The sequence below is a fragment of the Falco naumanni genome, chromosome 14 (assembly GCF_017639655.2).
Source record: "Falco naumanni isolate bFalNau1 chromosome 14, bFalNau1.pat, whole genome shotgun sequence".
NCBI classification, from domain to species: Eukaryota; Metazoa; Chordata; class Aves; order Falconiformes; family Falconidae; genus Falco; species Falco naumanni.
In genome coordinates this window covers 17264685-17290062 of record NC_054067.1, presented here as the reverse complement: position 1 = coordinate 17290062, position 25378 = coordinate 17264685, and positions in this window count along the sequence as shown.

The window sequence follows — 25378 nt, the reverse complement described above, 5'->3', positions numbered from 1 at the left end:
GAAAATGCTGGCTCCAAGCACTGTTTTGCAGTTTTCAGTTAAATCAAGGGAAGTAAGCCAATTATGTTTCTTTTTACAAAAAAAATTGAGTGTTGTATACTGCATATAAATGAACTGGAAGATACATATTTTCACTTTGGATACAAACAGATAGGGAGACCAGTGACAAACTTACTAAAAGCTAACGAGCCTAAGGCTGGGACAGTTACAGGGGAGCCGGCTAATGGAGGGCTGGCAGAATGCAGTCACATTTCTGCACGCTGGGACTGACTCCTTACAAGATGCAAGTGGAAATCCTAGGGTTAGTAGAATTTACCAAGCAAAAAAATTTGTCCTAAAAAAAAATTGAATGAAGCTAATATAGACCATAATGGCAACAAAATGTCCACTTAAAGAAGGGATGGCACTTTTTTAATTCCACAGTAGCATCACAGTTCTAAATGTATGATAGCAAACTCCTTAGATATGGACATGCTGACATTATCACAGTATTGTAATGGTTTTGTGTCACGCTCTCAGCCACCCTAGTCATCCTGGCTTGCCCCTGCTCTACTAGGCAGCCAGCTGAGCTAGACCTCCCCTTGCAAAGCTCTTCCCTAGAGCCACCAGCTGGGATCCTCCTTCCCGTCTTGTGGCTGACAGCAGCAAGTAGGGGCTGGGGAAAAAAGGGGTTATCGTTAGAATAAATGTGTTAAATGTTGCTTTAACCAAAACAGTAAATTGACTGATAGGGTTGAGAACTAAAATGAGTATTTGATGATACCTCCTGAAGCACACAAAAGTTCTAAACAGAAGACAGGCTGTAGCTTTAAAAAATAAATGAGGAAAGATTTGTAAGTTAAGGTAATAGGTCTTACTTGATCATCTGATGTAGATGATAAAAAGAGACAAGCTTTTGGGAGGAGAAGTTTTTTTGGGGGTCGCTTTTCTATTTTGTAGGGTGTATACTTAGAAACATCTATCTAATCTATAAGTAATATTTATATGAGAAGTTATATTTCACTTTCCTTAATAACTCCCAAGGTAGTTACTTTTCTATTTACCAAATTTTGTTAAAAATTTTTAGATAAATATATAAAATGTAAATAATTATCTGCATTTCTAGACTACTTTTAGAATTTATTTCTTACAGTGGAGCCATAAAGCAGATACAGATTTATTGACTTATCAGACACCCAACATTACAGTTTCTCAGACAGTTTGGTTCTGAGGTGAATTTTGATAGCTGTTGTTCACTCATTTTCTGGTTTATTGGGCAGTTTACATTGCTGTCTATAATTATAAAAAGTTTTGATTTCCCACCATTTCTTTCTCCTGTAAATTGACTGTCCATATGTTATAAAACCACTAAGCATAAAATCTATACAGAGTTTACTATATTCAATATATAATATCTGCCAGAGGGGAAGAGCTGGAATAAAATATTATTTTTTTATCATAACTTACATTTAAATCTGAATATAAAGAATTGTTTACACTTCTCCATTCTTCTAACAAATAAGTTCCATATAACCACTGCATTAATAAAAGTGACTTTTTGTAACAGAGAAAAACTTTTTCAGACTTTATATGATATAGATAATTCAAGAAATGGAGAACTATACTGTTGTTCAACAAGGTTCTGGATACACCAATATTAATTAGACATTGTCATTAGGCTGTCTTTTGCCACATTTTGTCTTTGACAATAGCTATGGAACGGTTCAGAATTTGGTCACATAATCCCCAAAAGCCTTTGGATAAAGTATTATTTAGTTTAAAAAAATCAAATGAGTTTTGGTAAAACACATTTAAAGCCAACCAAACCATATCTGTAAAAGTGATTTAAAGTCTACGTGAGTCTTTTCCCATTAATTTTTCATGAGACAGGCTAAGTGGATAAATTATTTTGAAATTGGAATTTAGTTGTCTAACTTGTTACTTAGTCAAACTTTTAATTAACTAAACTGTTCTCTTTATAATTCATATTGAGCAATTTCCTGCAGCACTATTTTACAGGTGAAAATCCATGGACTACTGATTTACTGAATAAGAAATAAAATATGAAAAGAATGACTTGTAAAAAGGTCTTAATTTATTGCTTTTTCATTTCACTCTAGGATGCTTTTATTTTTGTTCTGTGGGTTTCCAATTTGTCTTAAAAGCATTATTTTATGAACCATTGACTCTCTAAAACTGTAAAATTCTTTTAAAGAATTGAAGTTATTCTACATGGAACACAAAACTACTCAAGCACCAGCTGTAAGGTTTTTATTAAAATGGCAAATAATTATTTTAGTAAAAATAATGTTAATATTAAAAAAAAAAAAATCCAGAAGGAAATCCTTGCAAGGATAATAGTTTGAACAAGTCTTGTAACACCCCAGAAGAAACAGGGTTCTTCTAAAAATTATATATATAAAAAAAATTGTCACACATTGTGCATTGAGTTTGTACAGTGTAAACTGGATTGGAAATATTTTAGAAATGGTGTTAGTAGTGGAGAAGAAGTATATTTCACAGAGATACAGGACACCAGCCTTGTCTTAAACAATAATCCTGGAGGGCTATAAGGATGGCAGTTCTATGTAGACAGCCTAATTTGTCCTGAGTTCTCTCTTAGGCTGATCCTGCCCAGCGTGCTGAATTATGTTGGGTATTTTCTCACTTTAAGTTAGTAAGGAAGAAAGAAATAGTGCTGATCCTCATGCACGCTTCACAGTAACTTGTGTACAAAATATCTCTCTGATCCGCAGATAAGCAAGGTACATTCTAGTCAATGTGTGTTACTTAAAACAAAGGTAATTTTGATTCTACAGGGTGTATTATCTTAACTAAAATACAGGTATGCCAAACGTTCAGAACACAGCTAATTAAATAGGAAGCTATTTTATAATAAGATTAGTTCATCCCACTTGATATATCACTATGCAAATACAGCTTTTAAACTATATGAGATCTTATTTTGCACAGCATTGTTCGTTTGTTAGTAATCCATATGTACTGAGGTAATGGAACTATTTGCAGTAGAAACTACTCACATGCTCAGAAGGCTATAAAAACATCTCTTCATGTGACAGCTTGTATTTTCCCCTAATTTTTTTTATCATGAGAGATGCATTTCTAATAGATTACATAACATTTTGAATATAGTGTACATTTCCAAAAGGACTTGAAAATTTTCTCTTAAATGGCTTTTGAGATGCATCTGAATTTCATTCTTGTGACAGCCCCAAAAGAAAAGAATGCAAGTGGCCATCAATAGGGAAATTTCTATCATGTTGACATAAATTTTATATCCACTTTGTTTCATAGAGCTGCTGAGCAATATTAAAAATGGTTAGAGTTATATCCTTCCAGTAATACAAAGGAACTTGTTCATTCATTTCTGCAACTTACTCCTGTATTACCAATGTAACCCTCAGTTTTTCTGCAGAAAAAACACATATATAGTAGATCTAGTTGTGTTGTTTTGTTTTGTTTTTAAAAAGATCTGTTATTTCTTTATGTAATCCCCTACCAGGAATAAATTTAGTTTAGACTGCCTCCAGTTTTTATCACTTTGTAAATGGCAGATTTATAAAATGTATACAGAGTTTTATACAGAGATGTGAAAGATTTAAGTTTGTGTTTTCTAATAATTCTTGCATACTTCAGTTTTGTGGTTTTCCTACCTAAAAATTGTCTATATTTCAACCCTTCTGGTTTTCCCACTTCTCCTTTCATCTTCACACATCACTTTTATTTGCTGAATGCAAGAATTTAATATATGCATCATTTTCCAGGTTGCCTATCTTTATCACATTTAACAGAAAATAATAAGGTATTTTGGGTAGGAAGGAATCTTAGGAGGTCTCTAGTCAAGGAGACATGCCTCCTGCTCCAAGCAGCATCAGCTGTGTTACCAGAATAGGTTGTGTAGGGCTTTACCGAGCCACGTCCTAAAAACCTGCCAGGAAGGGGATTGCTGATCCAACGCTTGGCTGTCCTTGTGCCGAGGCAGTTTTTCCTCCTGCCAAGTCAGGAACACTCTTATTTCACTGCTTCAGAGCTTGATTAACAGTGTGTACTCTGCAAGTGTCAACAACTTGTTGCCTCTGCAACTCTGCAGATACCATGTTGAAAACAGCTTTATATTTGCATTTCATCTGATATATACATATTTAGCCCAGTCCCAGCCCAGTGATGGAATCTCTGTACTTGGTGTATGGTGGTCACTTCAAAAGAAGCTGCATGAGTTTAATGATGCGTTCAGGTATATATTTGGAACCAGTACATCCTAAGCATGTACTGCACAGTCCATGAAGATAAATTACAAGATCTTTTGGGGTTTGTGGAAATAATTATTTTAATAATAGTGGATTTTAATTAAATTGCATTAATTTTGTAATTGCAATGCTGCCTGGAGACTTGAAAATAGGTATTAGTTGTAATAAGTTTAGATGTTTCTAAATGTAGGATTGGAAAATCAGGCAAGTAGTACGTGATTATGACAAAGAAATACTAAATAAAACATTGACCTGTGTCAGTTAAAAGACTGTATGTAACATAGTTAGCTGTTAATAATGAGCAATAGTGCAAATGGAGTAGGCTTGAAGAACGCCAGCAGCGCCCTGGCTCGTGTCTGAAGCAGCGTGGGCAGCAGGGCCAGGGCAGCGCCCGTCCCCCCCGTGCCCGGCACCGGTGCGGCCGCCCCTGGAACGCTGGGCTCAGCTCTGGGCCCCTCACTCCCAGACAGACCCTGAGGGGCTGGAGCGTGTCCAGGGACGGGCACGGAGCTGGGGAAGGGGCTGCGGCACAAGGCTGGGGGGGGGCGGCTGGGGGAGCTGGGGGGTTCAGCCTGGAGAAGAGGGGGCTCAGGGGGGCCCGATCGCTCTCTGCAGCTCCCTGACAGGGGCTGTGGGCAGGGGGGGTCGGTCTCTGCTCCCAGGGAACAAGCGACAGGACAAGGGGAAACGGCCTCGAGGTGCCCAGGGGAGGGTTGGATCGGGGATTAGGGACAAGTCCTCACCGAAAGGGTGGTCAGGCGCTGGGACAGGCTGCCCAGGGAGGGGGTGGAATCACCTTCCCTGCAAACTTTGGCAAAGCACATAGAGGTGGTGCTTAGGGACATGGTTCAGTGGTGGGCTTGGCAGTGCTGGCTTCGTGGTTGGACTTGATGTTCTTAAAGGTGTTTTCTAACCGAAATGATTCTATGGCTTTAAAAAATTATTCTCCACATTCTCTCTCTGTACAAACTGGAGAACAAATAGTGGCAACAACAAATAGATTTTCCTTATATTTTCCTTATTTTTTTCTTGATGTATTTACTACTGAAATGCCTGAACATACACACGTTACGTGTAAAATTCATGCAAAGATGGAGCTTGAGGTAGAATATGTAAACAGATAAATGTAATCTACTTTTTGCACTTGCTTTCTTTATTAGATGCATAATTATCTATTATATACTCTATAATATCATTTGTTGTTAGTTGTACAGACATTTTTATAACAATACGGAACATAACATGATTGTGCAGTTGCAAGTGGTTGGTGCAATGTAAAACATATACTAATGCAATCAAAGTAATCACTGAGCTAGCCAGAAAAACAGACAAAGCAATGCAGAAGAAGTAGTAATCGATGCTATAAAACTCTGTCTTACTTTTTGTATTAAAAGGACAGTGGAAAAAATGAACATGAATTTTCAAATGCTGATATTCTTTGTGTTTGTTTTTTTGAAGTCTTTTTGTTCTTTCTGCGTAAGTTTTTCACTATTCTTCCTATCTGTTCAGAATTAAGATGTTTCAGAGAGCACAATGGTAAAGTGTTTGTTGTTATTTTGAACACACACATTATTACTTTAACTGTGCTTTTATTTGTGAATACAAACCACAGCATTTTCCCAGGCACTAAATCTCTTTCTTACTTTAATTTCAAAATACAATCTGAAATGCACTAAATGCCTTAAGTAATATATATTTTGATAGAAAACACACTGTGTTGTAGTAATGTGGCTCCGATACAAGATTTTATTTCATGTCACACTCAAGTAGCTGAAATAACAAGTAGCAAATTTAGCATGAGGCGGAGTTTAATAGTCTTGGATATAGAAGATAAGAAAGAGGAATTAACTTGTGTCCTGCTTTCAGCCGGGATAGAGTTAATTTTCTTCTTGGTGGCTAGTGCAGTGATGCCTGTTGGGTTTGGTGTGGGAACAGTGTGCTTGGGGACTTTTGGGTTTGTCTTGTTGGTGGAAGGGTTGGAGGGGTGCAGGGAATGGGACATCATGCTCGGTATGTGACCTGGGGGTTGGCCGGGGCTGGGGATGTTACTAAGGGACCAGCTGGGCATCGGTCAGCAGGTGGTGAGCAGCTGTATTGTGCATCACTACTTTTCTCCCTTCACTTTAGACTTCATTCCTCTCCCCTTCACCCTCCTTTTCGTTATAAATGTTATTGTTGTCATTTCTATTGTTGTCTTGTTCTTTATTTTATTTAAATTATTAAATTGTTCTTACCTCAACCCGCGAGTTTTACATTCCTTTCCGATTCTCCTCCACACCCCTTTGGGTGGGGGAGGAGGGAGTGGGTGGCTGTGTGGCACTTAATTACCAGCTGGGGTTAGAAATGACACTAACAATTTGGAAGCTCATTCTTCCACGAAGCTGTGTCTTCGCGACATTTAGAAGACCACTTCATCCCCAAGCTAGCCACTGTTTTGAGCAACAAAGTCTTAGTCCTATTTTGAAAAGAGGATTTATGTAAGGTTGCAGGGTGTGCGCTATTTTTCTTTCAGAATCAACTAAAGATAGCCATTTTAAATGGCTGGTACTAGTTAAGTTTTACACTTAAAAATATATTGTTCTATATTTCTACTGAAATGCCAGTAGATGAAGAATTACTTTTGATATAACGCTGTTTGCAGAAGGGTGGGTTGGAGTGAAAACTTGTAAATGCTGATGCTATCAGCGTCATAAAGGAAACATTACGCTTTTTTATGCCATGCCCCATCAGCAGACAGATTTTCTTTTTCTCTTTGTTGTCTATCTCTGTCTTCTAATAATTATGATTAGGAAGGCAGAATCATTTTAGTTTTCTTTTTGTTTTCTGAGCTTTCAAATTGGTTTTGCCCTGGGCAAAACCTTCTCTTGCTTAGTTTCTGTCTAACCTACTGTGCTATCAAAATACCAAAGAATAAAGTGCAGTTGAGGGTCAAGAAAGTAAAATATATCCACCTACTTGGCAGTTGTTCCTTGTGACTCCTTGGGTCCTAACTACGTGTTTCCCCGTCAGCACTGCACATACATTGCGGCTTGGTTCAAGGGCTGAAATTCTGCTCTCATTCCTGTATCCAATTGTCAGCAAAACGCTAACTCCTGGGCTTGTCATTAGTGGTGCAATAATACATAAATCAGTCAAACAGCTACAGCTTGGTTAAAAATTTTTGAGACTCTATTTCAAGTCTGCAGTTCTGAAAGTTCAGTAATAATATAATGTGTAATTAAACATTTGGATTAAGAGGTGAACCTCACAGTGTGTCCTGAATATTTTCAGATTCAGGCTTTGCAGGTCGTTTGAAAGAGAAAAGTCATTTATTAGAGATCTCTTTTTTTTCCACTGCTAGGTTTCGAAAATCAAATACTAACCTAAGAAAGGGATAACTTCAGAGCACACTTCTAAAACCATAACTAACATTTTCAGTTGTATCTGAAATTATTTCAGTAATAAGTGTAATCACAGTTTATTCAGTCCGTGGGCATTTTGTACATGTTGGGGCCTCTGGAAAAGTGTTAATGTTGATAAAGGGAAATGAATGTCATGAACGACTCTTAAAATTGTAATGTTTCATACAGACATAATGTAATAACTGCAAAAACGTGTGGTGTCTTAACTACAGCCAGCAAGTAAGTACTATGCAGCCTCTCGCTCCTTCCCTGCTCCTCCCAAGTGGGATGGGGAGGAGAATCGGGGAAAAAGATAAAACTGGGGGGTCGAGATAAGAATAATAATTGGAATAAAATGAAATACAACAATAATCATAATAATCAAGAAAAGGAGAGAAAGGGAGAGAGGAATAAAATCCAAAAGGAAAACCCAAGTGATGCGCAATACAACTGCTCACCATCCACTGACCGATGCCCAGCTGGTCCCCAGCAGCAATCTGCCCGTCCTGGCCACCCCCCCATTTATATACTCAGCATGACATTTTATAATATGGAGTATCTTTTTGGCTAGTCCAGGTCAGCTGTCCCAGCAGTGTTCCGTCCACACTTCTTGTGCCCCTCCAGCCCTTCCACTGACGGGGTTTGAGAAACTGAAAAATCCTTGACTGAGTATAAACATTACCCAGCAACAACTAAAAACATCTCGGTGTCCTATCAACATTGTTCTAACACTAAACCTAAAATACAGCTACTAAGAGGAAAATTAATGCTATCCTGGCCACAAGCAGGACAATATGGAACAAGAAAAATGAAAAAAACCTCACATTTTCATTATGGGAATCTTGAGGGTACCATCAGCAAAAGGAAGATTTTAAAATTCTGTATCCTCTGGACTGCTGCACTGCAATTGCCTGTATTTACAGTGTTACAGTTTAGGGGGTTTGAAAATTGACATGCTTCCTTAAACTGGTTTAGTTTTTTTTTTCTTTTTTTTTTTTTTTTCTTTTTTTTTTTTTTTTCCAGTACTGAATGGCAATTTTTTTGCAGGAAAGAAAATAGCTATAAAGGGAAAATTGAGGTACTATTTTTTGCAGTTCCTGGTTGGTTGGTTTGACCTCCACAGTTTGTTTTTGTAAGGGCGGTACAGTAAAATCCCACATATGGATGATATTAACCTTTACCATATCTTTTCTCAAGGGTAAATTCCTTCAGTCTCGCTTGGGAGAGCTGTGTGGGTAAATCCTGCAAATACTAATGGAATGATGAAATCTTTTGTCTATCATTGAAAAAATTGTCAAAAGTGTCCATTAAAACAGGCATACAACAATTCCTTTATACTTGATGCATTTTAATAACAAGTGAGATCTCCATTACATTGGAATTATGTCGTCATGCTACGTATATACGCTTACTACAAATACCAGAGGGACATAATGTATAAGAGGTTCTATTTTGTACATTTGTAATTAACATTCTTAAGGATACTTCAAAAAGTTTAACACTAAAGTTTGCTAAGAAATATACAGCAACAGGGGCTTTCCTTGCCTGAAAATAATTGCCATAAGTTGAAAATGTTCACTCTGGTGCAAAAGACATAGACAAGTTGCATATGAGTAAGTCCAAAATTTAGGATCTGTTACGACAGCTGAAGTCCAAGTGAATATGATGCCTGTTTTATTTTGTTTTAATTTTGGTTGTGGTTTAACCCCAGCTGGTTACAACTAAGCCCCACACAGTCTTGCAGGTTCATTTTCATTTTGTAAACTGCAGGGGCATTGCCGAGCATCTCGGTGATTACAGGTATGTGTCGATTGCACTGCGAGTATGAACAAATTGCTCATATTAACAGAATAACACAGGTAAATCACTTTATTCTGTGCTGAAATTATAGCTTTACATTAAGCTTTACTCAGAACTCACTCTGTGGATACACAAAAGTCAATTTGACACCAAAGACAGAAAACATTACAACTGGATGTCATAGAAATTTGGCTGTACAACAGAGAGGTTTCTGTATCTCCGTTTCGTAGTTCAGGCCAGTAGCTGTAGCTGAAAGGCTTGAAAATCTGGCCCCATTTGGTGAGACAATCTGCAATATTCCATTCAATTCCAGATAGTTTTATGCCTAAACCACAAAAAGCCACTTTTCAAGCAGTTTATCAAATAGGATTGAAACTAATCTTTAATAAGTTTTGATACTGGTGGTGGATTTGAAATGGGCAGAGTGATTATGACTCAGAACATCTGGCAGTTAATTGGATCTATGACTCCAGTATATTTTGAAATCTGTTGATGTGATTTCTTATATAATGTCTGGATTTGAGGTGCAATTTCAGTACTGTAAGCTAGATCTCGTTAGCAAGACATCTATGATGACTTTTAGGAGTCAAGGATATCAGTGAGCATAGGAAATTAAAGATCTGATAGCTTCTTTTGTGTTGATTTAAGCTTCTGCTTTTTGTTGATGGGTCAGTTTGTATTTTATTATTTTCAGGTTAGCATCAGATTTCTCCATGGACTGGCTGGTATGTGATAATCCTGAAAAACTTAACTCTCAAGATTGCTTTTTCATGTAGTCTCTTCTAATTCAGGTTTACAACATTTTAACAGAGGAAGTAGGACAACCTTGACTCTGCAGTCATTAATCTAGTATTTTTCAATTATTATTCAATTTTTTTTATATATATATTCAAACATTTAGTGAGAGAGGTAAATAAAGACTTTTTTTTTTTAAGTTGTGATAATTAGTAAAAAGGCACCTGGCAACATTTTTAGTCCCTACCACAAGCTAATGACCACTTCCTACACTAATTCTTTCAATTATACTACTTTTGTTGTTGTTAGTGAATAATTTTTTATTAATGCAATCTAACACAAACTATATTCTTGCCTTAGAAAAATGTAGATAATTTCCTCTTTGGTGTCCTTCATGCATAGAACTAATTTGGTTTTCATGGAAGACAGTCATGTAAAGAGAAAAGCCTTCTCCCATACAGATAATGTTTGGGTAGAATCACTGTTAGAAACAAAACCAATTTATCAAATGGCACAGCTGTTCACTGTATGTTAATATTTGGGTGCTGTTGGTATTTATAGCTAATTAAGTTCCTTTTCCACCAGCCAGCAATCTGCATTTGGAGAACAGAGAAAACTGAAGTAGATTGAATTAGGAGATGTTAAACACGTAGAACAAATTCCATTAATTCACTGTAGACCAGTTATTACCAAAGCCCTGAAAGATATTTTCAGCCTTTTTTTTTTCTGTTATTGTGTCTTTATTTTTATAAACTTTACGTACAAGGCTAGGTATAAAGACTTCCACAAGTTACAGAAACTATATAAGCAAATGCCCTCATTTTCTCATGATTTCTTTGAAGAAATGGACTCTTTTCAAGGTAAGATTAAGCAACTGATAATGCTGAACTATTGATATACAGGTAATATTTGCTAGTACATGAACAAAAAAGATTTCATGTTTACTGTCATAGAATATCAGTTCTTTTTGTAAGCAAGAAGTAAAAAAGCTGCACCTGTGTCTTGTGAGAGGATGAAGCCTACTTTCCCCTGTGCCTCTGGCCAATTCAAATAAAGAAAATATATTGCTTTTTTTCCTCTTCCATTGCTTTGAAGTGAGTAGTTTGAAACTGAGCTTCAGAAATGGAGAATTGTGACATTGTCCCTTAAGTTTGTAAAATGGTAATGATAGCTTATGAAATAGTCTTCCAGTGTAGATGACAATAATTTAGAAATGACTTGCTGGGTGTTTGTTCACAGAGCACAAATTCCAGTTAAATTCCCACAGTAATGTGCTGTGTATGCCTTCCCACCACAAATTTTGGAATTTAGTTAATACAAATTTAGAATATCAGTTACTAGCTATTTTGGGTGGACACTACCAATCAGAGGAAATGAAGAGTACTTCTTACATTTTTCTAATAGACAAAAAAATAATAATTGGATGCTTGAGCATTTCTAAAACTTATTTTTTTCTTTTCCTTCCAGTCAACTTCTTTTTGAACCAAAATTAATTATTTTGGTTTGATGCTTCCCAAGGTTTTTTGACAGGACTTACAATTTTGGGGGTGTAATATTAATTCTTTTCTTTGATGTAGTTATTTTGGACTGATGGGTTTCATGGTTTTCTTCTTATTCTTAATTCTCACTGGGTTTAGAAAAGTCACTTTAGGGCAAATGTTTAACAATAATTGTATATAGTTTATACAGTCCGTTCCTAGATGATGTCATACAGTTTTCCCATTTATAAAATGTGTGATAAAACTGTCCTCATAGAAGTATTTTGGAACCTTATTTTTTTTTCCAAATATTTAACCTTTAGCTTAGTCTTTCTTACAATTCCAGATAGCAGATGTAAGGGAAAGGAGACCTTGTTACTTATGCGGTTTATCTGCAGTAAGCCTCTTTCAAAAATTATAGTTGGAGTACAGATATGCAATTACTTCTGCTGTAATATCTCCAGGCAGATGAGGTAGGCACGGGAAGCAAAAAAGGAGGAAAGAGACCCCGATCCTGCTGCCTGTGGGCTTTCTGCCAGCTGCTTCCTTCAGGTTGTGCACGAATGGGCACGGTGCGAATCTGGTGTTAAGAGTGAGGAATGGATTTACCTTCACAAATCTGGTGAGACTGCCTTGTGTCTGGCTGTTGGGCTGCTTACTACCCTTGTGTAGGACGGGGACGGTTGTGTGCCTCAGATCTGGGGGAAAACTCAATGCCTGCCTCTGCGTGCTGCCAGCTGCCCTCAGTCAGTGCCACACCACTAGTAAGAGAATTAGTTCTTGTCTTCTTCAGTGGTCCCTGAATAGACCAGACCTCTTTTAACCAAAGCACAGTCCTCCTAACTCTGAACATCAGCAAGGAGATATTAAAATGTTATTTCAGTATTCCAATGGCATGTTGTTTGTTTGTATATTATTTAATTTTCACAGACTCCAATGCAAGGTGATGTTTCTATGCTTAATGTTTAGTAGCACAAGTGGGTGTTGATTCTGATACAGTTCAGGAGCTAGTAATATAATGCTGCTAGAATTTTAGTAAATAGAAAACTGCTGTAAATTTTAGTAATACAGTGCTGGTATCAAATAGAATGAGCAACCAGTCTGCAGACTAGAGATTCAGACCACTTTGAACAGATCTCTTCTTCAATTGGCAATCATTAAACAGGCATTTTTACTGATTTAGCATCTAGTATTCAGTCAGAACTCATAGTTCTGAAAATGTATAAAATAAATGCCTTTTAGAAGCTAGCTAGTTTATTGGATTTGATTGTAACTTCAGTTGAAAACTCTTATCAAGAATATAAGCATGAAGAAAAATGTATCATCTCTATAATTCTCTCTTAAAAAACATCTCAGTGTGAATTTGTAAACATTGAACTACATAGAAGTCAATGGCAACTTTTCAGCAGACTTCAAATACCTTTCACTACTTTTATTTCCGGACTGATTTTTTCTTTTACTAGGCTTCAAGATTTCTACCATCTGACCAAAGCATCAACTCAGGGAAGTACTGACAATGTCATCCCAACTTAGAGAATGACACATTTTACTTTCAGTGTATACTTGAGTCCTACTTGTGTGACTTAAGTAGTAGAAGGGATTTGAGGCTAAATTGAAAAAGTTGCCTGAAAGAAGACTTTAGATGGAAAGGGACGGGGGGAGAGAGAGATCACTTTCCATTTAGCAATTTTGAATTGTGGACAATCATGAATAAAAAAACCAACCAAACAAACACAGGAAAAAAATACCAAGGAATGTTTTCCCTTTCATTCTATTTTAATATATGCCTTAGTAGATTTACATTACTGTAGAATCACACAGACTTTATATGTGTGTTTTCTGAAAAAGAACTGTTATTTTTTTGTTTGATTTTCTGTGTCTTATGCAATCTTTGTCCTTAGCTTCCTGTTATTTGTTCCTCATCACTTTCTACCCTCCTGCCCACCGTTAACGTTTATGTCTGTTGGCCAATTTCAGCCAGGTTTGACATGAACATATAGATCTGAGGCTTGGGGTCCTATGAAGCTCTGCATGACACTGGAGTCCGCACATGTCTGAACCAAAGCCATTTCTTTTGCTTGCCGCTAATTTAGAGGTAATGCTTCTCCAAGAATCAAGAAGAAGCAGCCAGCTAAACAGTCAATATACGTCAAGCTGTAAACTAAAACAAAGCATATGTCACTCAGCAGGCTAAAAGTAAATTGTTGGTACGCATGGAATGGGATGAGTTTAGGAAAAAGAAAAGTGAGACAATGAGGCAGCTGGAGATGAAGGAATTGTGAAGGAATGGGTTGCAGAGACATGGGGGAGCTGAATAAATCAAGTGTGATACGTAAACTCGCAGAAGGCCGAGTTCTGTTAGCTTTCCTGCTCAGAGTATTTGTTGCTTGTCTGTCTTTGCCTTTGCTGCTGTTCACAAGGAAGTAAAAGTAAAAAAGAATCATTACATTGCAACTCAGATGGGAGATAAAAAAATAATTCATAAGCAGCCCACTATATTTAATATATCTTTTCATAATAATATTTACTAGAGATTGGTTTTCAGTGTCTTAAAACTGCTACTTCAAAAGGAGTTCTGAGGCATTTTTTTCTGGGGGAGATGTTTAGAGTAAGGCTAATTCAGACACACTGTTAGTCCTTTCTTTGTGAATGAATTTAGTAGATATGGGAACATCAAAACAGATTAAGAAAACCTGCCAAAGTTTTCCTTCCAGACTCTGTGACCCTTGTTTGGTAGCAAATTCTGTGTAGGTTTTAAAATGTCTGTGTGTTTCAGCATATACATATTTTTAAGGCTTTGCATCAGATGGAGGAAAAGTAGACAGTGACAAGATTTGCTGAGTATATAGTGTATATAATCTGACATTTTCAGGACACGGATTTTAACTTAACTAATTTACACCATCAAGCCACACTACTTAAAATATTTGACAGCAAACCATCTTCAAATTTTATATATGGATTTCTACACTTTATAGATCTAAGATCCATCAATTTTGTTGTGCAACACTTAATCTTCTTTTCTCCTTCCATACTATGACTATGAATCACTATTGTAGTTGCTGTTAGCTCTACGTTTAGTCTATTTTGTGTCTGTATGAGAACTCACCTCCTGCTGTCAAGCCCTGGCTCCTCCCTTTCATAGAAAGTCTACAGATGGATGGATTAAACTATAGCCTATAGTACTGTGTATATCTGATTTGGCCCCTGTTATCCGTTCAAAGGCCATAAGAAGTCTGACTCATTCCATCCCACTTCCAGGATGAGGAGACTCAGCATGGCATGTAATTGCTGGTGAGAAGAGACTTTTACACCAGAGTTATTCGTGGTAAATAATTGCTGTTCCAGAGGGAGTGGCCGATATCCATTGACTCTATCGGTTGTCATAGCATACAAGGAAATCCATGTGTTATACAGTTTTCAGTGAGATTACACAACTGTCTTTAGATTTCCCAGTTTTGCAGCTCAGCTTGGATCTTTCTCACTATTTTACTCTTTGGCTATAGTTGAAGAAGAAAAAATACATCAGAGCATAAACCACTAAATTCTTTGGTGGAGCAGAGAGAGTTGGATCCGGAATAACACAAAGTTGGAACATCTGGTTCTTGGTCAACAATAGATTAGTAAACTGGTGAGTTGATACAAGGATTACTGTGAATCAAAATTTGCACATGAGTAAATTTCAGCTACTGAAAAGCCAGCAAGTATCAAAGATGTGAAATGGCAGTAATTATTCCTGGAGTTTCTGAAACATGTCGTTATATGCTTTATAATTAAAAAACCAAACCAAAACAAAACCCCTTTATGGATACATCTGTTCCCTGTAACTTAAATAGCACCCCTCCCAAGGTTACTATTTGGATTTTTCTTTAATGTGAAATTTCCTTCCAGTTCTATAATCTGTTCTATTTATACTCCTGTTGCTTTATTGGTGGATGTTTAAATTGCCTCACTGACTAAGCAGGATCAAAACCCAACTTTACTACTATACTGGAATTGTTCCGAATTTACACCAGCAGTTCCTAGTGAACTCATAGATGAAAATTTTCGAGCAGCCTGGTATATGCAACAGGCCATTTTCAGGTATCTTCTGGTCTTTGTACAATCAATACCTCCATCTTGGTCCACTGTTTAAATTTTAAAGTACCAGAAGCCTTTCTTTAATTTGGTTTGCCTGAAGCCAGTTTCTCTTCTAGATCCCTTACATACAAGAACGTTCCACAGTGCTGCCCTACCTTACCTATACTTTCTTTTTCATCACATTCAATCTACCCCTCTGCCTCTGTGTTTGGACACACTCATGGTAACATGAAAGCCTCCCACCTAACAGCTTGTTTTGCTTCTAGCACATATCTCCTACTACATTTGATACTGTTGGTACCCATGATCTGCGCATCTAACCACCTCCTTGGGTACCACAACTACAGCTATTTGAATGCCTCTTAATCAAGCCATCCACCACTGCCTCTGTTTATGGTGTTGTGAAATACAACCTCACTTAATGTGGATAGTTTTTAATTTGTACAGGCCAGAGGAAATGTATTTTCATAATATTGCGTGGAATAGATGTGGTAACACTGAAAAAAAATTTATTCCTCGGCTAGTTACAGGCTACATGACAAACTTTCCCTATTATGTGCTAAAGAAGAATGAACCGCACTTTAGGGCATTAATCAAAAAAGATAACTCCTATGCTTTCATAGTGTTATATAATGTTATGATTAAGATCTTTGAGCTTTTCAGAGAAAATCAAGTTTTCTTTGCTAGATCCACATTATGTTTTATCTAAGAATAAATATTTTAACTGGAATATTGAGGAAAACAAATAGGCACACAAAGCTACCCTAAGAAATTCCAGCACTGCAAAATTCCAAAATGCTCAGCTGGATTTGTGTCTCTTCTATATTATTCCTATAAATCTCCCCTTTCATAGCACTGGATGCAGGCAGGCTGAGGGTTAAAGGCAATATGACTGATGTATACTGCGTTTTTACAGAGTGGTATACAGAAAACCAGATCTATAGGAAGCCACCATCGTATACTGCTGATAAAAGCTATCCAATGGTTTAGGACACTGGAGCAGGTGGAGGTAGCCTTTGGGCTAAAGGACTGGGAGCATAATGGTACATTTTCTTTCCCTTGTTGCTCTATTTTTTTTGGAAAATAAATTGTACTCTCCAAGTGTTAAGTGACAGATGATCTAAATTTCCCAAATAAATTCTGGACAACTACAGCACGGTGAGGATTTAAGTGGTGTTATGCATCAGGAACCTGGTTTGCCTATTTAGAAACACATGCTGTTCTTTTGTGTGGGAACATTGTGTGCATGTTCACGAGAACGTTTCTGTTCAGACACTGAACACTCTTGTTCCATCAGCGATACACTGGGCTACGCATTTTCCCAGCTTTATCTCCTACTGCCTGCTCTGGGCGGAGGGAAAGGTGCTTGTTGGGTGGAAGGCAGTATCTCAGTGTTGCAGTGTCTTTTCCTGATTGTTAGAAACTGATCTTGTTAGAAACTATCACCATGTTAATCAATTGTTTCTACTGTTCTGTGTACGTGTCCAGTGCCATGAAAAGCAAAATGTAGGGAGACAGGAAAGTATTTGCAGTGCAAACACCTTTCAGGTAATTAAGCTAGAATTGTATACTGCTGATTTTGCTCTGAGAGAGAATACAAATGGAACAAATCTGAGAAAATCGCAGTTGTTGAATAGCAATGGGGTGCTGCTTAAATTCCAGAAAAAGAAGTGAATGAGTACTGAAGGTAATTGTAGTTTTGGATTAAATATGCCCAGAGAAAAAAAAAAAAAGTAATATATAATTAAAGATGGCAAAGGCAAGCATTTAAAAGTTATTGCATAGTAAAATTAATGTTGCCAGTACAACCTTGTTTGGGCTTCCTTGTGTGAGTGGATTCTGACAGATTGCAATTACAACTACATGTGCTATTTTTAAAACCAACTCCATGCTTTGTCTTGTACACCAAGATAATGTAATTCACCCAATGAACGGAGGCTCAATATTTCATTTAATCCTTATTGTTAATTGTTGCTCCTCTGGCTCGCTGGATGCCACTAGGCCTTTGATCTGAGGAAGGCACCATTAATGACTTAATAGTCGGTTATATGGTTCTCATCAATACAACGTATAGGTGTCTTTCAATCATTAATGTGATTTATGCACTTCCATAATGCTCCTGTGAGAGGGAAGGGTATTGCTTCCCTTTCACAGGTAAATAACGTAAAAAACAAAGACATTGAGGTCAAAAGCTTTTGCTAATTTCAGAAAACTTGGATTTTCTGTATTTATAGGACTGCTCTGAGTTATCACAGAAACCAAAAATATAAAGTCAAAAGCCTGGGGAAAAAAAAACACCACAGAGCTACTTTTTCTATGAAGATGTTTATTTTAAAAAGTATCACAGAATCCAGTTTTGCAGAGCTATTCTCAAGTGCTATAGCCACGTGACTGTTTTTTTCCCCACAACATCATTTACTGTATGTCTTCCAGCTTATTCTATTAAAAAAAAAAAAGAAAAGAGAGAAAAAAAAGAAAAAAAAAGAGAATCTTAGAGGCAAAATCAACCAGAATTTCCAGCCTAGACCAGGCCTACCTTATGCAATAAATGACTAAAAGGGACAGTACTCACATGGAGAGGGAGGGGGAGAAAACACATGATAGTGGAGTATTATACTTCCCAGTTCCAAGGATGTGTTTGACAAACTTAACCTTATTAATACCATCTATGTGTGGGTTGTAGTTTTTTTGAGATTGACATGTAAGTTAGGAAGGAGTATGAAACTAGATAAACCGCATCAGTCACTTAAACAGAGCAAATGATCAACAATAGCAGGTTGTGATTCCCAGTTTAGATCAATCCTAAAAGGATATGCTTTTCCTTTTTCTTATTCCTGAGAATGGACAAATACAGCAGTTCAGAAGTAATGCATTCTCTCAACCTGCATCTCCTAGCTTTTTTCTTCCAAGTGTTCTTTTCATCTTGGAGATCCTACCAGCTCCCTAGGGACCTTGTTCCATCTACTTAGTTGGTTTTCCGTTCACGTAGCATTTACATTAGGCGGCTTCTGCATTTATGACTCCTGGCAAACAGTGAGGCAATCTTGAGTACACAAGTGGGAAAGTTTATGTCATTAGCTGCACCACCAGCCTGGACAAGCCTTTAGCCATGGGGAGGTTGCCATGCAGTTCTGCGCTCTGTGGTGCTCACCAAAAATTGCACCTTCAATGAAATTACATGTGTGGTCTGAGTTTCCTGTGAATTGCAAAGGTCTGTCAAAACTCCCCTGAATGAATATAACCCATCATTTTCATGAGATTTATAACTTGTCCATTTTTTGGTTGGTTTCCAGGACTGACGTAAAGACAGTACTAGCCAGGTCTCTTGTCAAAGCATGAACAAACTACAGATTGTAAAAAGAGGCCTGCAAGGAATCAGAGGGGGGTGTGTGTCATGTTTTTTGTTTGTTTGGTTTTTCTTGTGTTGTTTTTAATTCAGGAAAATCTTGAAATAGACTCAATCTGTAACAGATTAACTGCTTTGACTAGAAATTTCCCATGAAACTCGAAGTGAAAGACTGACATAGAATATTTCAGTTTAAGTGGGGAAAAACCAACCAACCAAAACCTAATACAAAGCATCTTATAATGAGGAATGTTGGGCAATATAAGCAAGATTTATTGTCATTATTCTCATAGCATGTGTACTGTAAAAATCTATTGAGCAAAGCAGGAAATAGTTCTTGTCTTTCTTCTAATTGTAGAGTTTTAATTGAATGTCAGATATTTACTCCTCTTTCTAGATAAGCTGTGTAGGAACAGAAGTAGAATGGGTATCAGGCAGATTCTCGTAGTCATGTTAAGTAAGATTGAGAATAAAAATGTGATAAACAGTAGCATGGTATTTTTTGGGCAATCCTCCATCAGAACAGTGTTCTCGATGAGATTATTTTTACTAGGTTTTAATTTATTTTAAAAGTTATTTTACAATTTGAGCACTGTCCAGGTGTTTTTGTACAACCATGCCCGTAGCAACGGGATTCCTGCTGAACACAGTTCTCTGAAAGCCATCAAAGGGAGAACAGTAAAATTTCTAATCACATAAATACTTTTGTGTGTGTGTGTGCATAGAAGCATTCTGTAACATTCCTGTGACTCACATCATATGGATTTTAATGTGAAAAAAAGTAATTTTAAATTAAGTGTCTGGGAGAAGAGGTCCAACCGAGACCTTTAAATGATCTGCTTTCAGCCCAGTTGCCATTCAAAAGAGGGGAAAATATATGAGGGGAAAAAAACCAGTCAGAATTTGCAGATAGTCTTACATGAGTAAGGTGGTAATAGGAAAGATAAACTGTATAAATATATATTTTAAGGCTTTTTTTCATTTCAGGGATTTGTGTTTCTATTAAAGCTTTCAGTTCAAAGGTCATACTTGCGGGGAAGAAGTGCAGGTCCCACTAACAGCAGGAATTTATTTCCATTTTTTAGGATTTTTTAGTTTTGGTGAAGAATTTTTCTTAGGCTTAAAAAATGAGTGTAATCTGTTAGTATCAAATAAGTAAAGGGGATGAAAATCTCCACTTCTGTAACTCCAGTTACCATGAGTTCACTGAAGTTAAAGAAAGTATCAGACTTGCATGTTTCCTGAATGGTTTGAAGAAACCTTAACGAATTTGGATCTCTTCGTGTGCTTTTGTATTCCTATAACACCTTTTTCTGCATACCTGAATCTGCTTTTAAATAATCAATTGAAGTTTGTTGTGTCTTTGAGGAAATCTTCAAATCAATATTGACTTCTGAATAGATAGTGATGCTGTAGTAAGGTTAGAAATAAGAAAAACTGGGAAAATAAGACCAAGCGGATGAAAGAAGACTTTTAGCTAAATGTTTTTAGGTTTAAGTCTGCATACATTTTGTTACTTAATTGGAATTCTAAATCTATTTTTATAAATCTGTGGTTTTCACTAGTAAATTAAGGTTTTAAGCTCATTTAACTTGGTGGCAAAGTAAAATAAACTGTCTTGAGGAATGTCTCAAGAAGGAATTTGCAACTCTAGTTAATGTTCTTATCTTCCATCTTTTATTTATGGCACAGCAAACTTTGATAGTATTTCCTGAAAAATGAAAGTGTCTCACTTCTCTTACCCAAATCTTACATAAATACAGTAAATTGAGCACCAGAGTTGTTCAAGAATGGAGCTGAACAGACAGACCAAAAAAAATGAAATTTAGGATTACATTTATGGATTGCATCAATAGTATATCAACATAAGAATGTCAGGTAGAGTAAATCATGGTTCGCATGAAGCTTGTGTGATTTTGGAACTGGCAGTTTAAATGTCCTTGTCGTATCCAGTACTGGCCAAAGTAGTAGACCTCTGTCTTATATGTGATGGTATGTTGCTGAAGCTATAGACTAGCAAATGAAATTAAAATAAAGGGCTAAATAAAACACTAAAAAAGGGGAAAAAAAGGAAAATTATGTTGTTTGCTAAATCTGATTTTGGACAATCCATTATTTACTTGTGCACTCTCTCTCCCTTTACCCCCTTGAGTTCCCTGCTTTTCCCCCATAGATATATTTGTATATATATTTATATACAAATAATAAACTTTAAATTTATTTTTTTAAAAGATATATCACAGTATTTCCGCTTTGCCTCACCAAATACTTGTATTTGATGTCTTTGTAATACTAGTGATTCTGTCTCTTTTAAGAAAACGGGTTTTAAAATTAATCTTTCAGAAACCAAACATTAATAGTTTAAATCTTAACTTCACTTTGTTCTTGATCAGATCCTTGGAGGGTGGTTGGTGGTTTTTTATGTCATTGTCTTGTTTTGTCAGTATTGAAAGTATTTTCTTTGTTTGTGCTTGAGGGGAGGAATCAGCTTTCCAAAGTCCAAGAGATTTATTCAGCAATTCATGTATGTAAAGACAGTGGTACTGACTGAGAATCACAGTGCCATGTTTCATGTGACTTGGGAAATGCTTCTGTGAAAACAACCTTGCCGTAAAAATGAATATAATTTATTAATAATAGGTTAGAATTACAATGTGGATAAATTATGATAGATCTTTAGGCCAACGTGTATCTGACAATGATTGGCTTAGCCTGAAGAAACTACTTTTTGTTGTCTTCTTTCCCTCTGGGCATGTTGCTGCTAATGGAGGCACTAAGGAGTGGGATAGCAATGCCCTGCAGCTGAACTTTTACAATAACTGTGAAGGACGGGCTGGGGCAAAACCTGGGAAACTTAAGAAAAAAGGGATGTGGAAGGTAGAGTGCAAATAACATGAAAGAAATAGAGAAGTGGAGACAGAGAAACAAAACCAGATATGCACAAGAAGTTACATTTCAAAAAGAGAATGACCTCTCTCTCCAGCTTCTCTCTCTCTGATTCTCTTATCATGAATTGCCTTCATAGAACTGTACATAAACTAAATGACTAATAATTATTCAGGCTAAAACAGTAGGATTTAGCCATTAAATGATTATATTAATTATTTCAAAGTGGATTTTACTTTAAACTTCTCTCTATAATGAAATCTGAGAATTAGTATTATTTTTTAATCTTAAAATGTGTTAAGTTCACTGTGTGTAAAGGAAACCTTCCATTAACACAGCATTGCTGAAACAGAATATGAACAACTTCCACATCTGAAAACACCATTCCAGTAAAAACTGCAAGGTATAATGTTGATTTCATGTTATTTGTGACTTGAATTGAAGTAGTAGCTTTATTTGTCTCCTAAAGTAGAAAATTGGAATTCTCTAAGAACACTGAATTTCCAGTGACCCAAATGTCTGTAAAGTGTGGGAAAATTGTGATGCCTAAAGCAGATTGTCATTACCTCCTCCTAGTTATATGACAGGGAACTGCAGCCGGTGTTACTATGCTGAGAGGAGCAGAGATGAATTCTTAATAGAGAAACCACTGCTTCATTTCATCCTGGTCTTTGGCGCTGATTTTGTCCTCGCCGCTGCAGAGAGATGCTTGGAGAGAATGTCAGGGTATTCATACTCATCCATTTCCTATGACATGGCCTGTAAAAACTAGAGAGAAACTTAAATTGCTACATTTAGATCAAAATATTAAACATTACATACAATAAATAAATCTGTCTAAGAGTATACTGATGAACTGTAAAGGCTCACATTACGGATAACAGTAAATTTTGCGTGTGGAATGAAAGATGATGGTTGGGATTTTTTTTTAGTTTTGTTGTTTGGTTGGTTGTTTTTTTTTAAATGGAATTGAGGGTTGTGTGATTATGCCTCTCTGAAATCTTTACTCTTCATCCCGAAAATGCAATGGTCAGACTTAATCAGAATTGGCAATAAATTGTCCAATATTTATTTTAACTTACCAAATCACAATGTTTTGATATGTTTGCCTTCAACTTTGCATGCATAAAAAACCAGAAGCAAATTAATTGTGTGATTTCAGACTGGCTGTGTTACACATTTTTTAAACGTTCCCTCTGGGTTTTTTAAAATAACTTGTCCTGCCTTGTCAACAGGCTGAGGCAATAAACCTTCTATTTAAAACAAACATACAAATATATCAGCCTATCACTGAACACTCGGAAATTTCTATCAAAATGTCTCATTTGCCTCTTACCAACAAACGTGTCTTTTGAGTAAAGTCATCAGCTACTTACTATCTGTTGACAACCTTTGAGTCTGAATACTGCTCCCAAGCTGACATCTGTACTTAACACAGAACTGTCCACAGGGGTCTTATAATGAGAAACCCCAAACCTGTTGGTTGCTTTGGGAATTCCATAAATTCCTCACTCAGCTGTAAGCAATAAATATAGGTGCAACTTGGCTTTTTTTCCAGCTGGTATGTGTCTTATATCTAGCCATAACTTATTCTTAGATGACAAGTGAGATAAGGAGACTAGCTCTTTTCAAGTCTGCACAACCATTATGCCACTTCACATGCCAGACTTAACCATATTTTTTCTGTTTGATTTCTATTTTCTAGGTTATATTCTGTCAACCCATACCGAGAACAAACACCTTTAGGGTCTTTGTTCAAAACAGTATAAAGAAACTCTGCTTGCGTACTTATTCCACTAGCAAATCACTTCAAAAATTAGAGAATTGTTGCTGAGGTATCCCCACAGTTGTATAGAAGGGATGTGGCAGAGTAAGACTGAGAAGTCAACATAATGGTTTTTTTTTATCTCACTGTGAATGTGTCTCTGTCATTTGTTGGTAGCCCAAAAAGCATCTTGTTCTTCTTCAGAATCTTTTCTAAATCTGGAATCTTTGAACTTTTTGAATGTTCATTAAAGGAAAACCAATCCATCTTCCATTCTTCCTCCCTCTAAATACTTTCCCTGGACAAGATAGCTGGAATTTATAAATCTTTTATGTATTAATAATTTGTTCTTTGTCAGTATATCTAGGAATGACAAGAAAAGAATCCTTGACAGAATATTTCTTGGACATGACAGTGTGGCTCTTAATTTAAAAAAAAAAATAATTCAGACACAGCAAGAAGCCATAGACGGCCAGTGAAACAATCATTCATTGAGAGAATGAGAGAACAAAAATACTGTCAGCAATACTATTTGAGCTTTTTCTTCCACTTGTTACTACACAATTTGATCATTAATTTTAGATAAAAAGCGTGTTAAATGCTTTTAAGGATGTACAAAGATTACTGTCTCTTTCTTCTTTTGCCACCTTTGCTGGAGTTATTAATTATATATTATCTTCTTAAAATGTAGCTTTTCCTACTAATTAAACTCTTCCAAAGATAAGGAGGTATTCTTTTTTTTATAGATCGTAACAATTGGTTTGAGCATTGGGCTAAAAGTGCTTCTGTAGAATATCAGATTGTCTTCTGACTAGAGGGGAATCTGTACTGCTGTGCCTCTACATGCAGAGAAAAGAAAGGCAGCTTTGCAAATCAGAGTTCAAACCAATAGAACTGTTAAGCATAGCTGACAAAATATCGATTATATTTTTTTTTACTAAATCAATTACTCTTCTGGAATTTTATTAAAAAGATTTATTATTATTATTATTATCATCAAGATTTCCAGAATTCTCAGCTGCTACTATGGCAGCTTGCGTTGCCCTTCTGCTCTGGTTCCGGAGTGCTTATTCTACCAGCGCTTGCAGTGGATGTGCACAATGCCCAGCCCTTTGGTCATTCCCATTGGGGTACAGGCTGGGGGACTTCCCCGCTCCCTCCTGCTCATGTTCCAGAATGGCAGACATGTGTCTCTTTGTGACCTAAAGCTTTCATACGGACAGGGAACACAGAGGGACTAAGGCTGTGCTGTGCACAGTGAAGCAGCTCTGCCCCATCGTATAGATTTGGCCTAAGGAATATTGGTTACAACAGTCTGATTTATCCCCCCACACCTCCCCCTGATCAGAAAGCTGCATTGACTCGGTGCACAAAATGTTCTTAGAACTTTTTGATGGAGCAGAAGTTCTCAGGTGCCAGGTGAATATTTAACAATTGCATCAATATACAGGGTGAAAAAAGAGTCCATCAGACTCTGCTCCCAGTCATTCCTTTTTGTATGATTTCTCTAGTTATATCTTGTGCAATACTTGCAGCTTTTATATAAACCCCCCTTTGTTAATATTCCAACAGGATTTCATTCTAGCAGGCATAACAGCATGCAATGTAAAGCTACCATGTTCCTGTACTTTGATGAATCCATAGTAACTACAATAGATCAC